The 14,697-nt window shown below is 66.3% G+C and overlaps 3 pseudogenes; all 3 read left to right on the top strand.

Annotated features, from left to right (window-relative positions):
- The first annotated feature begins 2,261 nt into the window (after nt 1-2,261).
- LOC123936458 lies at nt 2,262-2,380 on the top strand (annotated as a pseudogene).
- Nucleotides 2,381-10,720: 8,340 nt separating this feature from the next.
- Nucleotides 10,721-10,839, top strand: LOC123936450 (annotated as a pseudogene).
- Nucleotides 10,840-12,834: 1,995 nt separating this feature from the next.
- On the top strand, nt 12,835-12,953 carry LOC123936459 (annotated as a pseudogene).
- Nucleotides 12,954-14,697: the final 1,744 nt, after the last annotated feature.

Here is a 14,697-nt window from a genome sequence, read left to right on the forward strand (position 1 = left end):
GGAGGGGGAAGAAAGGCTGGAGCCGACGAGCGCACACATGGAACTGATCCCAAAACATCGAACCTGCAGGTCACCGTCCCAGGCAGGACCCGGGCTGCATGCCATCCCCCCGTCTGACCTCCCAGCAGGTGATGCTGGTGCGAGGACCTGCGGAGTCCCACCAAAGAGCGGAGCCCAGAAGGGCGACCACCCCGCCCCTCGGGCAGCCCTTGAGCCACAGGCTGTCACGGAGGACCCTGGCTTCCCTGTGTCCCCTCCAAGGCGTGAAGTGGATCCTGAAGACCGGGCCACATGCCTGGAGGCAGAAAGGCAAGAGATTGCCGAGTTGGCCCGACACATCGGCCATCTGCACACCCAGGAAGCAGCTCTGCAGCGGGAAAATGGACAGCTGGACCAGGACATACAGCAGCTGAGGCGGAGCCTGCAGAAGCCACTGGACGAACAGGACGAACTCGCCCTGCGACTGCACAGAAACCTCTTTCAAGGGGCAGCTCAGCTTGAGACCCTGAGAAAGAAACTGGCCGGCCTGTATGGAGACCTGGAGCTCACGGGCCAGTTGCGCGACCTCCACAAGGAGATGACCCGAGACGTGCGCCAAGAGCTGCAGAGACACAGCTCCCACTGCCGCGAGCTGGTCCTCTTCCAGCACAACAGAGCCGCGAGAGGCTGGGAGGCCGCTGTGTCCAGCGAGAGAAAGTTCTGGGAGCTGAGGAGAGAACATGACCGCCTGAGGCAGATGCTGGCCAGCCTGGAGTCCCACCACCTGAGTGTCCCGAGTGACCCTCTTGCTCCTGCGGCTCCTCCCACAGCCTGCAGACCTGGAGAAGTGTCAGGGGGTCCCTGGGGTCACCGGGCCCCTGGGGAGTGCGGAGGTCCCCGTGCGAGGGCACCAGGATTGGGGGTCACCTGTGGGTGGGACCGGGTTCAGGGCCGCTCGGCGCTCAACAGCCACAGCCCGGCTCAGCCTCTGCAGGGAGGTCCGGGAAGGATGTCTGCCGGCTCTCTCTCTCGGCAAGAGCCTGGGTCTCCACTGGGGCCCCAGGGACACTCAGCCGTGTAGCCCGCTCACCCTGCCGCTGCACATCCAGACAGACCTCCGTGCCTATTGTCCTCACTACGGACTTTCCCCATCAGACCCTCTACAGCTGTGTAATGTAGGATCGTGTTTGCGTTGAAATCCATGTCACTGGGACTGAAGACATCCTCTCTTGTGGACATGGACAGAGACTCCAAACACGACCGTTTCTGTGGGCCAGGACTGGCCTTCCGGATGTGCAGAAAGAACTCCATATTTACGGGAATAACGTGGAATTGCCTTAAAGAAAAAGAGAAGAAAACTTAAACAAAACAACATTCCACACAACTGTAAAAAATTGCTAGTGTACTTCTCAACTGAATTTTAGTCTGAACTCATAGTTTCGTCCTAAATCCAAGTTTTAGCCTTTAATTCAAACCTTAGTCCTAAACTCAAATGTTAGTCTTCCATTCATAGTTTAGTCCTAAATCCATAGCATTAGTGTAGTATTAAATTTATTGATAGGAAATCTTAAGAATTTGCAGCCATTTCTTCCTTGTTTTGTAACACATTAGCTTCATCCTTGTTAGTTTGGTTAAGATACTGCTTGTTGTTTCACATTTATGAACTTTCAGCGGTGAAAAGACCAAGTGTTCTCTGGATGGCAGACACACCGGCCCACGCACGAGGGCGCGGGCACACGCTCACATGCCCGACGCCGAATCTAGACGATTGTAGTTGCGTTGTGAGGACCGGAAAAATGTAAAAATACAGTTGGAAAATTTAAAATAGATTTACATTAAATTTTAAAGAAATTCAGAAATGTATCTGGAGATCAATAAATTACTGGAAATGAACAACGTGTGTGTGCCGTGTGTAAGGATTGGAAAGCCTCCGTGCTCCTCCTCCCAGAGAACAGAGTGCCCTGAGGGAGCAGGGAAGGTGGCAGCAGGGAGCACTGTCCCACGGGGTGCAGAGGAGCAGGAGGCCAAGGGACAGTCCCCAACTGCAGCCAGGAGGAGGGCAGGACCAAGGAGGGGGCTCCCAGGCTCCAGCCACAGGAGAGGTGCCCTTATGTTGGTGACGCCGGTGTGCCGCAGGCCTCTGGAAATCTGGCACGTGGGGGTGGGGGGTGAGCAGGAGGCAGGCGCCAGGCCCAGGGCAGGCAGAGGGAGGATCCACGGCCCCCACCGGGGCCAGGGAAGCGCTCAGCAGTCTCTTAGGGCGCCGAGCTGCAGTGGCGTTCCTCTATGGCCATACCACCCTGAAAGCGACTGTTCTCCTTTGAGCTCAGAAGCTAAGCAGGGTCAGGCCTGGTTGGTACTTGGATGGGAGACGGCCTGGGAAAACCGGGTGCCGTAGGCTTTTTCTTCTAGGGCCTTCTTCGTTTCTTTCCCCCTTCGGACTCCTTCCCTGTCCCTCTGCTGCCACCCCCGGGCACCCTGCCCAAGGCGGCTGCCTCCAAACAGTCCCTGAACACCTCAGCCCCTGACCCCGGTCCCCTCACCACCCTGACCCCCTGACCCCTGGCTATCCCAGCCCCAGCACCGCGGGTCCCTGGCCCCAAAAGGGCGGCCCGCTGCACGGGCAGGCGGCCACAATGCAGCCTTTCCACCATCATGCCACAAGGCCCACCCGCACCTCAACCGGGATTGGGGGGCTGCTGGCAGGGAGGGACAATGTTGGAGCGGGCTCAAAGGCCGGAGGCAAGGTAATGGGTGAGGACCGAGGACCGGGGTGAGGTCTTGGGCTGTGGCAGGCGGGGAGGGGTGTGGGGGCCGGGCTGTGGGAGGAGGGCTAGGGGCGGGGAGCAGGGTGTATGGGGCAGGAAGCCAGAGGGAGGAGCGGGCCTCGACCCCGGCTCGGGCTCTTTCCGCGGGCATGAGCTTCCAAGGTTCTGAGTCCCAGCCCTGGGCCCGGGCCCTGGACCCTGTTTCCCCTGGCCAGGCCCTGGGGCTGACCCCAGCTCCTAAGCCAGCCTGCAGGGGCACAGCCACCACCCCGCTGGGCGCCCTGGAGACCTGGGCTCTGCCCCATCCCCCACAGGCTGCCCCACCACCACCCCAGCTCGCCACCACCACTTCTCTCCTTGGGGCCTGGGATCCACTCAGCCCAGAAGGGCATTCCCTTCCTTCTCACCAACAACCTCCCCTTTGGCCCTGGGTCATTGTGCCCGGGCTCAGGTGCCCCTGCCTCCAGAGGGCCGACCGCCCTGGGCTTCCCGCGGTGCCGTGGGCACCCGGCTCCACACTCGGTCTCAGGGGCCCAGCGATGGCCAGAGCGAGGCTCTCTGGCTCAGCAAGACCGGCAGTGCCCGACACCAGGCCCAGAGAGGTCCCCAGGCCCCCTACACCCCACCCCCCACACCAAAGGACCAGACCAGAGAAAGAAACCCTCGCAGGCCCCCAGGCCTGACTGGGAGCTGGGCAGGAATGGCAGCGGAGCAGGACTCCTGACACCTGGGCTGCAAGTCCTCCGGCAGCTCCAGGGAGCCACCCTCTGGCCAAAGCCCCGCCCCAGCACCAGAATCCTCCCTCAGGGGACTGGTGACTGGCCACGGAAGCCTCACGGGCGTGTGGTGTCCTGTCCGGGTGGGTGTGGGTGGCTCTGTGTGTGTGTAGAGTGTGTCAGTGTTGCGAGCACCCGTGTCTCTGTCCCCATCCCGGTCAAGGTCCCCGTGTCTGTCCGCGGGGGAGTTTTGGGGGGATGGAGGGTGTCTCTCTGGCTCTGCGTTCTTCCTGTCTGTCCAGAGGTCCCTCCGTCTGAGTCTGTCCCTGTGTTTCCCTGGGTGTCCCTGTGTCTGTGTAGGTGAGCCGGCCCCTCGCGTCTCTGGGTCAGAGCCTGGTGTGCGTGGCTGGAGAGGGGAAAGTTGGCGGAGGAAGGGCCACGGGTCGCGGCTTCGGCGTCTGGGCTGGTGTGTGGCGTCGGCCTTGTGGTCGGATGGGCTGGGAGCGAGGTTGGGTTTAGCGGATGGGAGCGGAGCGGAGGAGAGAACAGCAGAGAAGAGGAGGGAAGGACAGGTGGCGGCTGCGCCGGGCCTAGGGCGGCAGAGGGCCGCTGGGGGTGTGGGCACTGAGCAAACCGAGCATGCACCCCGATGCACCCCCACGCCATCTGGGGAGCCACGGGGTGCCGAGGCTGGGGAGTCCCGCAATGGGAAGTTGCCCGTCCTTTGGTGACGCCGGTGTGCCGCAGGCCTCTGGAAATCTGGCACGTGGGGGTGGGGGGTGAGCGGGAGGCAGGCGCCATGCCCAGGGCAGGCAGAGGGAGGATCCACGGCCCCTACCGGGGCCAGGGAAGCGCTCAGCAGTCTCTTAGGGCGCCGAGCTCAGCGGCGTTCCTCTATGTCCATACCACCCTGAACGCGCCAGCTCTCCTCTGATATCGGAAGCTAAGCAGGGTCGGGCCTGGTTAGTACTTGGATGGGAGACGGCCTGTGCAAACCAGGTGCCGGAGGCTTTTTCTTCTAGGGCCTTCTTCGTTTCTTTCCCCCTTCGGACTCCTTCCCTGGCCCTCGGCCGCCACCGCCGGGCGCCCTGCCCAAGGCGGCTGCCTCCAAACAGTCCCTGAACGCCTCAGCCCCTGACCCCGGTAGCCTCACCACCCTGACCCCCTGACCCCTGGCTATCCCAGCCCCAGCACCGCGGGCCCCTGGCCCCAAAAGGGCGGCCCGCTGCAGGGGCAGGCGGCCACAATGCAGCCTTTCCACCGTCATGCCACAAGGCCCACCCGCGACTCAGCCGGGATTGGGGGCTGCTGGCAGGGAGGGGCAATGCTGGAGTGGGCTCAAAGGCCGGAGGCAAGGTAATGGGTGAGGATCGAGGACCGAGGACAGGGGTGAGGTCTTGGGCTGTGGCAGGCAGGGAGGGGCGTGGGGGCCGGGCTGTGGGAGGAGGGCTAGGGGCAGGGAGCAGGGTGTATGGGGCAGGAAGCCAGAGGGAGGAGCGGGCCTCGACCCCGGCTCGGGCTCTTTCCGCGGGCATGAGCTTCCAAGGCCCTGAGTCCCAGCCCTGGGCCCGGGCCCTGGACCCTGTTTCCCCTGGCCAGGCCCTGGGTCTGACCCCAGCTCCCAAGCCAGCCTGCAGCAGCCCAGCCACCCTCCCTCTGGGCGCCCTGGAGACCTGGGCTCCGCCCCATCCCCCACACGCTGCCCCACCACCACCCCAGCTCCCCACCACCACTTCTCTCCTTGGGGCCTGGGATCCACTCAGCCCAGAAGGGCATTCCCTTCCTTCTCACCGACAACCTCCCCTTTGGTCCTGGGGCATTGCGCCGGGGCTCAGGTGCCCAGGCCCCCAGAAGGCCGACCGCCCTGGGCTTGCCGGGGTGCCGTGGGCACATGGCTCCACGCTCCGTCTCAGGGGCCCAGCGATGGCCACAGCGAGGCTCTCTGGCTCAGCAAGACCGGCGGTGCCCGACACCGGGCCCAGAGAGGTCCCCAGGCCCCCTACACCCCACCCCCCACACCAAAGGACCAGACCAGAGAAAGAAACCCTCGCAGGCCCCCAGGCCTGACTGGGTGCTGGGCTGGAATGGCAGCGGAGCGGGACGCCTGACACCTGGGCCGCAAGTCCTCGGCTCCCCGGGCTCCTCCGGCAGCTCCAGGGAGCCACCCTCGGGCCAAAGCCCCGCCCCAGCACCAGGAGCCTTCCTTCGGGGACTGGTGTCTGGCCACGGAAGCCTCGCGGGTGTGTGGTGTCCTGTCCGGGTGGGTGTGGGTGGCTCTGTGTGTGTGTAGAGTGTGTCAGTGTTGCGAGCACCCGTGTCTCTGTCCGCATCCCGGTCAGGGTCCCCGTGTCTGTCCGCGGGGGAGTTTTGGGGGGATGGAGGGTCTGTCTCTCTGGCTCTGCGTTCTTCCTGTCTGTCCAGAGGTCCCTCCGTCTGAGTCTGTCCCTGTGTTTCCCTGGGTATCCCTGTGTCTGTGTAGGTGAGCCGGCCCCTCGCGTCTCTGGGTCAGAGCCTGGTGTGCGTGGCTGGAGAGGGGAAAGTTGGCGGAGGAAGGGCCACGGGTCACAGCTTCGGCGTCTGGGCTGGTGTGTGGAGTCGGCCTTGTGGTCGGATGGGCTGGGAGCGAGGTTGGGTTTAGCGGATGGGAGCGGAGCGGAGGAGAGAACAGCAGAGAAGAGGAGGGAAGGAGAGGTGGCGGCTGCGCTGGGCCTAGGGCGGCAGAGGGGCGCTAGGGGGGGGCAGCGCTGAGCAAACCGCGCATGCACCCCGACGCACCCCCACGCCATCTGGGGTGCCACGCGGTGCCTGGGCTGGGGAGTCCCGGAATGGCAAGGTGCCCGTCCGCTGGTGACACCAGGGTGCAGCAGGCCTCTGGAAATCTGGCACGTGGGGGTGGGGGGTGAGCGGGAGGCAGGTGCCAAGGCCCAGGGCAGGCAGAGGGAGGATCCGCGGCCCCCACCGGGGCCAGGGAAGCGCTCAGCAGTCTCTTAGGGCACCTAGCTGCAGCGGCCTTCCTCTATGGCCATACCACCCTGAACGCGCCAGCTCACCTCCTATCTCGGAAGCTAAGCAGGGTCGGGCCTGGTTGATACTTGGATGGGAGACGGCCTGGGAAAACCGGGTGCTGGAGGCTTTTTCTTCTAGGGCCTTCTTCGTTTCTTTCCCCCTTCGGACTCCTTCCCTGGCCCTCGGCCGCCACCGCCGGGCGCCCTGCCCAAGGCAGCTGCCTCCAAACAGTCCCTGAACGGCTCAGCCCCTGACCCCGGTCCCCTCACCACCCTGACCCCCTGACCCCTGGCTATCCCAGCCCCAGCACCACGGGCCCCTGGCCCCAAAAGGGCGGCCCGCTGCAGGGGCAGGCGGCCACAATGCAGCCTTTCCACCGTCATGGCACAATGACCACTCGCGCCTCAGCCGGGATTGGGGGGCTGCTGGCAGGGAGGGACAATGCTGGAGTGGGCTCAAAGGCCGGAGGCAAGGTAATGGGTGAGGACCGAGGACCGAGGACCGGGGTGAGGTCTTGGGCTGTGGCAGGAGGGGAGGGGCGTGGGGGCCGGGCTGTGGGAGGAGGGCCAGGGGCGGGGCGCAGGGTGTATGGGGCAGGAAGCCAGAGGGAGGAGCGGGCCTCGACCCTGGCTCGGGCTCCTTCCGGGGGCATGAGCTTCCAAGGCCCTGAGTCCCAGCCCTGGGCCCGGGCCCTGGTCCCTGTTTCCCCTGGCCAGGCCCTGGAGCTGACCCCAGCTCCCAAGCCAGCCTGCAGCAGCCCAGCCACCCTCCCTCTGGGCGCCCTGGAGACCTGGGCTCCGCCCCATCCCCCACACGCTGCCCCACCACCACCCCAGCTCCCCACCACCACTTCTCTCCTTGGGGCCTGGGATCCACTCAGCCCAGAAGGGCATTCCCTTCCTTCTCACCGACAACCTCCCCTTTGGTCCTGGGGCATTGCGCCGGGGCTCAGGTGCCCAGGCCCCCAGAAGGCCGACCGCCCTGGGCTTGCCGGGGTGCCGTGGGCACATGGCTCCACGCTCCGTCTCAGGGGCCCAGCGATGGCCACAGCGAGGCTCTCTGGCTCAGCAAGACCGGCGGTGCCCGACACCGGGCCCAGAGAGGTCCCCAGGCCCCCTACACCCCACCCCCCACACCAAAGGACCAGACCAGAGAAAGAAACCCTCGCAGGCCCCCAGGCCTGACTGGGTGCTGGGCTGGAATGGCAGCGGAGCGGGACGCCTGACACCTGGGCCGCAAGTCCTCGGCTCCCCGGGCTCCTCCGGCAGCTCCAGGGAGCCACCCTCGGGCCAAAGCCCCGCCCCAGCACCAGGAGCCTTCCTTCGGGGACTGGTGTCTGGCCACGGAAGCCTCGCGGGTGTGTGGTGTCCTGTCCGGGTGGGTGTGGGTGGCTCTGTGTGTGTGTAGAGTGTGTCAGTGTTGCGAGCACCCGTGTCTCTGTCCGCATCCCGGTCAGGGTCCCCGTGTCTGTCCGCGGGGGAGTTTTGGGGGGATGGAGGGTCTGTCTCTCTGGCTCTGCGTTCTTCCTGTCTGTCCAGAGGTCCCTCCGTCTGAGTCTGTCCCTGTGTTTCCCTGGGTATCCCTGTGTCTGTGTAGGTGAGCCGGCCCCTCGCGTCTCTGGGTCAGAGCCTGGTGTGCGTGGCTGGAGAGGGGAAAGTTGGCGGAGGAAGGGCCACGGGTCACAGCTTCGGCGTCTGGGCTGGTGTGTGGAGTCGGCCTTGTGGTCGGATGGGCTGGGAGCGAGGTTGGGTTTAGCGGATGGGAGCGGAGCGGAGGAGAGAACAGCAGAGAAGAGGAGGGAAGGAGAGGTGGCGGCTGCGCTGGGCCTAGGGCGGCAGAGGGGCGCTAGGGGGGGGCAGCGCTGAGCAAACCGCGCATGCACCCCGACGCACCCCCACGCCATCTGGGGTGCCACGCGGTGCCTGGGCTGGGGAGTCCCGGAATGGCAAGGTGCCCGTCCGCTGGTGACACCAGGGTGCAGCAGGCCTCTGGAAATCTGGCACGTGGGGGTGGGGGGTGAGCGGGAGGCAGGTGCCAAGGCCCAGGGCAGGCAGAGGGAGGATCCGCGGCCCCCACCGGGGCCAGGGAAGCGCTCAGCAGTCTCTTAGGGCACCTAGCTGCAGCGGCCTTCCTCTATGGCCATACCACCCTGAACGCGCCAGCTCACCTCCTATCTCGGAAGCTAAGCAGGGTCGGGCCTGGTTGATACTTGGATGGGAGACGGCCTGGGAAAACCGGGTGCTGGAGGCTTTTTCTTCTAGGGCCTTCTTCGTTTCTTTCCCCCTTCGGACTCCTTCCCTGGCCCTCGGCCGCCACCGCCGGGCGCCCTGCCCAAGGCAGCTGCCTCCAAACAGTCCCTGAACGGCTCAGCCCCTGACCCCGGTCCCCTCACCACCCTGACCCCCTGACCCCTGGCTATCCCAGCCCCAGCACCACGGGCCCCTGGCCCCAAAAGGGCGGCCCGCTGCAGGGGCAGGCGGCCACAATGCAGCCTTTCCACCGTCATGGCACAATGACCACTCGCGCCTCAGCCGGGATTGGGGGGCTGCTGGCAGGGAGGGACAATGCTGGAGTGGGCTCAAAGGCCGGAGGCAAGGTAATGGGTGAGGACCGAGGACCGAGGACCGGGGTGAGGTCTTGGGCTGTGGCAGGAGGGGAGGGGCGTGGGGGCCGGGCTGTGGGAGGAGGGCCAGGGGCGGGGCGCAGGGTGTATGGGGCAGGAAGCCAGAGGGAGGAGCGGGCCTCGACCCTGGCTCGGGCTCCTTCCGGGGGCATGAGCTTCCAAGGCCCTGAGTCCCAGCCCTGGGCCCGGGCCCTGGTCCCTGTTTCCCCTGGCCAGGCCCTGGAGCTGACCCCAGCTCCCAAGCCAGCCTGCAGCAGCCCAGCCACCCTCCCTCTGGGCGCCCTGGAGACCTGGGCTCCGCCCCATCCCCCACTCGCTGCCCCACCCCCACCCCAGCTAGCCACCACCACTTCTCTCCTTGGGGCCTGGGATCCACTCAGCCCAGAAGGGCATTCCCTTCCTTCTCACCGATAACTTCCCCTTTGGCCCTGGGGCATTGCGCCGGGGCTCAGGTGCCCAGGCCCCCAGAAGGCCGACCGCCCTGGGCTTCCCGTGGTGCCGTGGGCACATGGCTCCACGCTCCGTCTCAGGGGCCCAGCATTGGCCACAGCGAGGCTCTCTGGCTCAGCAAGACCGGCGGTGCCCGACACCGGGCCCAGAGAGGTCCCCAGGCCCCCTACACCCCACCCCCCACACCAAAGGACCAGACCACAGAAAGAGACCCTCGAGTGTCCCAGGCCTGACTGGGTGCTGGGCAGGAATGGCAGCGGAGCGGGACGCCTGACACCTGGGCCGCAAGTCCTTGGGCTCCCCAGGCTCCTCCGACAGCTCCAGGGAGCCACCCTCGGGCAATAGCCCCGCCCCAGCACCAGGAGCCTCCTTCCGGGGACAGGTGTCTGGCCACCGAGGCTTCGCAGGCGTGTGGTGTCCTGTCCGGGTGGGTGTGGGTGGCTCTGTGTGTGTGTAGAGTGTGTCAGTGTTGCGAGCACCCATGTCTCTGTCCGCATCCCGGTCAGGGTCCCCGTATCTGTCCGCGGGGGAGTTTTGGGGGGATGGAGGGTCTGTCTCTCTGGCTCTGCGTTCTTCCTGTCTGTCCAGAGGTCCCTCCGTCTGAGTCTGTCCCTGTGTTTCCCTGGGTGTCCCTGTGTCTGTGTAGGTGAGCCGGCCCCTCACGTCTCTGGGTCAGAGCCTGGTGTGCGTGGCTGGAGAGGGGAAAGTTGGCGGAGGAAGGGCCACGGGTTGGGGCTTCGGCGTCTGGGCTGGTGTGTGGCGTCGGCCTTGTGGTCGGATGGGCTGGGAGCGAGGTTGGGTTTAGCGGATGGGAGCGGAGCGGAGGAGAGAACAGCAGAGAAGAGGAGGGAAGGACAGGTGGCGGCTGCGCCGGGCCTAGGGCGGCAGAGGGCCGCTGGGGGTGTGGGCGCTGAGCAAACCGAGCATGCACCCCGACGCACCCCCATGCCATCTGGGGAGCCACGGGATACCGGGGCTGGGGAGTCCCGCAATGGGAAGGTGCCAGTCCGTTGGTGACGCCGGGGTGCCGCAGGCCTCTGGAAATCTGGCACGTGGGGGTGGGGGGTGAGCGGGAGGCAGGCGCCAAGGCCCAGGGCAGGCAGAGGGAGGATCCGTGGCCCTCCTGGAGCCAGGGAAGCGCTCAGCAGTCTCTTAGGGCGCCAAGCTCAGCGGCGTTCCTCTATGGCCATACCACCCTGAATGCGCCCGCTCTCCTCTGAGCTCGGAAGCTAAGCAGGGTCGGGCCTGGTTGGTACTTGGATGGGAGACGGCCTGGGAAAACCGGGTGCCGGAGGCTTTTTCTTCTAGGGCCTTCTTCGTTTCGTTCCCTCTTCGGACTCCTTCCCTGGCCCTCGGCCGCCACCGCCGGGCGCCCTGCCCAAGGCGGCTGCCTCCAAACAGTCCCTGAACGCCTCAGTCCCTGACCCCGGTCGCCTCACCACCCTGACCCCCTGACCCCTGGCTATCCCAGCCCCAGCACCACGGGCCCCTGGCCCCAAAAGGGCGGCCCGCTGCAGGGGCAGGCGGCCACAATGCAGCCTTTCCACCGTCATGGCACAATGACCACTCGCGCCTCAGCCGGGATTGGGGGGCTGCTGGCAGGGAGGGACAATGCTGGAGTGGGCTCAAAGGCCGGAGGCAAGGTAATGGGTGAGGACCGAGGACCGAGGACCGGGGTGAGGTCTTGGGCTGTGGCAGGAGGGGAGGGGCGTGGGGGCCGGGCTGTGGGAGGAGGGCCAGGGGCGGGGCGCAGGGTGTATGGGGCAGGAAGCCAGAGGGAGGAGCAGGCCTCGACCCCGGCTCGGGCTCCTTCCGCGGGCATGAGCTTCCAAGGCCCTGAGTCCCAGCCCTGGGCCCGGGCCCTGGTCCCTGTTTCCCCTGGCCAGGCCCTGGAGCTGACCCCAGCTCCCAAGCCAGCCTGCAGCAGCCCAGCCACCCTCCCTCTTGGCGCCCTGGAGACCTGGCCCATCCCCCACACGCTGCCCCACCACCACCCCAGCTCGCCACCACCACTTCTCTCCCTGGGGCCTGGGGTCCACTCAGGCCAGAAGGGCATTCCCTTCCTTCTCACCGACAACCTCCCCTTTGGCCCTGGGGCATTGCGCCGGGGCTCAGGTGCCCCTGCCTCCAGAGTGCCGACCGCCCTGGGCTTCCCACGGTGCCGTGGGCACCCGGCTCCACGCTCCATGTCAGGGGCCCAGCGACGGTCAGAGCGAGGCTCTCTGGCTCAGCAAGACCGGCGGTGCCCGACACCGGGCCCAGAGAGGTCCCCAAGCCCCCTACACCCCACCCCCCACACCAAAGGACCAGACCAGAGAAAGAAACCCTCGCAGGCCCGCAGGACTGACTGGGTGCTGGGCACAAATAGCAGCGGAGCAGGACGCCTGACACCTGGGCCACAAGTCCTTGGGCTCCCCGGGCTCCTCTGGCAGCTCCAGGGAGCCACCCTCTGGCCAAAGCCCCGCCCCAGCACCAGGAGCCTTCCTCCGGGGACTGGTGTCTGGCCCTGGAAGCCTCTAGGGCGTGTGGTGTCCTGTCCGGGTGGGTGTGGGTGGCTCTGTGTGTGTGTAGAGTGTGTCAGTGTTGCGAGCACCCGTGTCTCTGTCCGCAATCCGGTCAGGGTCCCCGTGTCTGTCCGCAGGGGAGTTTTGGGGCGATGGAGGGTCTGTCTCTCTGGCTCTGCGTTCTTCCTGTCTGTCCAGAGGTCCCTCCGTCTGAGTCTGTCCCTGTGTTTCCCTGGGTGTCCCTGTGTCTGTGTAGGTGAGCCGGCCCCTCGCGTCTCTGGGTCAGAGCCTGGTGTGCGTGGCTGGAGAGGGGAAAGTTGGCGGAGGAAGGGCCACGGGTTGGGGCTTCGGCGTCTGGGCTGGTGTGTGGCGTCGGCCTTGTGGTCGGATGGGCTGGGAGCGAGGTTGGGTTTAGCGGATGGGAGCGGAGCGGAGGAGAGAACAGCAGAGAAGAGGAGGGAAGGACAGGTGGCGGCTGCGCCGGGCCTAGGGCGGCAGAGGGGCGCTGGGGGGGGGCGCTGAGCAAACCGCGCATGCACCCCGACGCACCCCCACGCCATCTGGGGAACCACGGGGTGCCGGGGCTGGGGAGTCCCGGAATGGGATGGTGCCCGTCTGTTGGTGACGCCAGGGTGCGGCAGGCCTCTGGAAATCTGGCACGTGGGGGTGGGGGGTGAGCGGAAGGCAGGCGCCAAGGCCCAGGGCAGGCAGAGGGAGGATCCGCGGCCCCCACCGGGGCCAGGGAAGCGCTCAGCAGTCTCTTAGGGCGCCCAGCTGCAGTGGCGTTCCTCTATGGCCATACCACCCTGAACGCGCCAGCTCTCCTCTGAGCTCGGAAGCTAAGCAGGGTCGGGCCTGGTTGGTACTTGGATGGGAGACGGCCTGGGAAAACCGGGTGCCGGAGGCTTTTTCTTCTAGGGCCTTCTTCGTTTCTTTCCCCCTTCGGACTCCTTCCCTGGCCCTCGGCCGCCACCGCCGGGCGCCCTGCCCAAGGCGGCTGCCTCCAAACAGTCCCTGAACGCCTCAGCCCCTGACCCCGGTAGCCTCACCACCCTGACCCCCTGACCCCTGGCTATCCCAGCCCCAGCACCGCGGGCCCCTGGCCCCAAAAGGGCGGCCCGCTGCAGGGGCAGGCGGCCACAATGCAGCCATTTCACCTCCAGGCCACAAGGCCCACCCGCGACTCAGCCGGGATTGGGGGCTGCTGGCAGGGAGGGGCAATGCTGGAGCGGGCTCAAAGGCCGGAGGCAAGGTCATGGGTGAGGACTGAGGACCGAGGACCGGGGTGAGGTCTTGGGCTGTGACAGGCGGGGAGGGGCGTGGGGGCCGGGCTGTGGGTGGAGGGCCAGGGGCGGGGCGCAGGGTGTATGGGGCAGGAAGCCAGAGGGAGGAGCGGGCCTGGACCCAGGCTCGAGCTCCTTCCGCGGGCATGAGCTTCCAAGGCCCTGAGTCCCAGCCCTGGGCCCGGGCCCTGGTCCCTGTTTCCCCTGGCCAGGCCCTGGAGCTGACCCCAGCTCCCAAGCCAGCCCGCATCAGCCCAGCCACCTTCCCTCTGGGCGCCCTGGAGACCTGGGCTCCGCCCCATCCCCCACACGCTGCCCCACCCCCACCCCAGCTAGCCACCACCACTTCTCTCCTTGGGGCCTGGGATCCACTCAGCCTAGAAGGGCATTTCATTCCTTCTCACTGACATCCTCCCCTTTGGCCCTGGGGCATTGCGCCGGGGCTCAGGTGCCCCGGCAGCCAGAAGGCCAACCGCCCTGGGCTTCCCGCGGTGCCGTGGGCACATGGCTCCACGCTCCGTCTCAGGGGCCCAGGGATGGCCACAGCGAGGCTCTCTGGCTCAGCAAGACCGGCGGTGCCCGACACCGGGCCCAGAGAGGTCCCCAGGCCCCCTACACCCCACCCCCCACACCAAAGGACCAGACCAGAGAAAGAAACCCTCGCAGGCCCCCAGGCCTGACTGGGTGCTGGGCAGGAATGGCAGTGGAGCGGGACGCCTGACACCTGGGCCGCTAGTCTTCGGGCTCCCTGGGCTCCTCCGGCAGCTCCAGGGAGCCACCCTCTGGCCAAAGCCCCGCCCCAGCACCAGGAACCTCCCTCCGGGGACAGGTGTCTGGCCAGGGAAGCCTCGCGGGCGTGTGGTGTCCTGTCCGGGTGGGTGTGGGTGGCTCTGTGTGTGTGTAGAGTGTGTCAGTGTTGCGAGCACCCGTGTCTCTGTCCGCATCCTGGTCAGGGTCCCGGTGTCTGTCCGCGGGGAGTTTTGGGGGGATGGAGGGTCTGTCTCTCTGGCTCTGCGTTCTTCCTGTCTGTCCAGAGGTCCCTCCGTCTGAGTCTGTCCCTGTGTTTCCCTGGGTGTCCCTGTGTCTGTGTAGGTGAGCCGGCCCCTCGCGTCTCTGGGTCAGAGCCTGGTGTGCGTGGCTGGAGAGGGGAAAGTTGGCGGAGGAAGGGCCTCGGGTCAGGGCGGCTGCCTCTGGGCTGGTGTCTGGCATCGCCCTTGTCCTCGGGCTTGTTGGGAGTGAGGTTGGTTGGAGTAGATTGATGACTGGGCTTTAGAAGGATGTGAATGACCACTTAAGAAACATCATGTATCTGGGGCCCCTGGGTGGCTCAGTGGGTTAAAGCCTCTGCCTTCAGCTCGGGTCATGATT

Source organism: Meles meles, unplaced genomic scaffold (genome assembly GCF_922984935.1).
Source record: "Meles meles unplaced genomic scaffold, mMelMel3.1 paternal haplotype, whole genome shotgun sequence".
Classification (NCBI taxonomy): Eukaryota; Metazoa; Chordata; class Mammalia; order Carnivora; family Mustelidae; genus Meles; species Meles meles.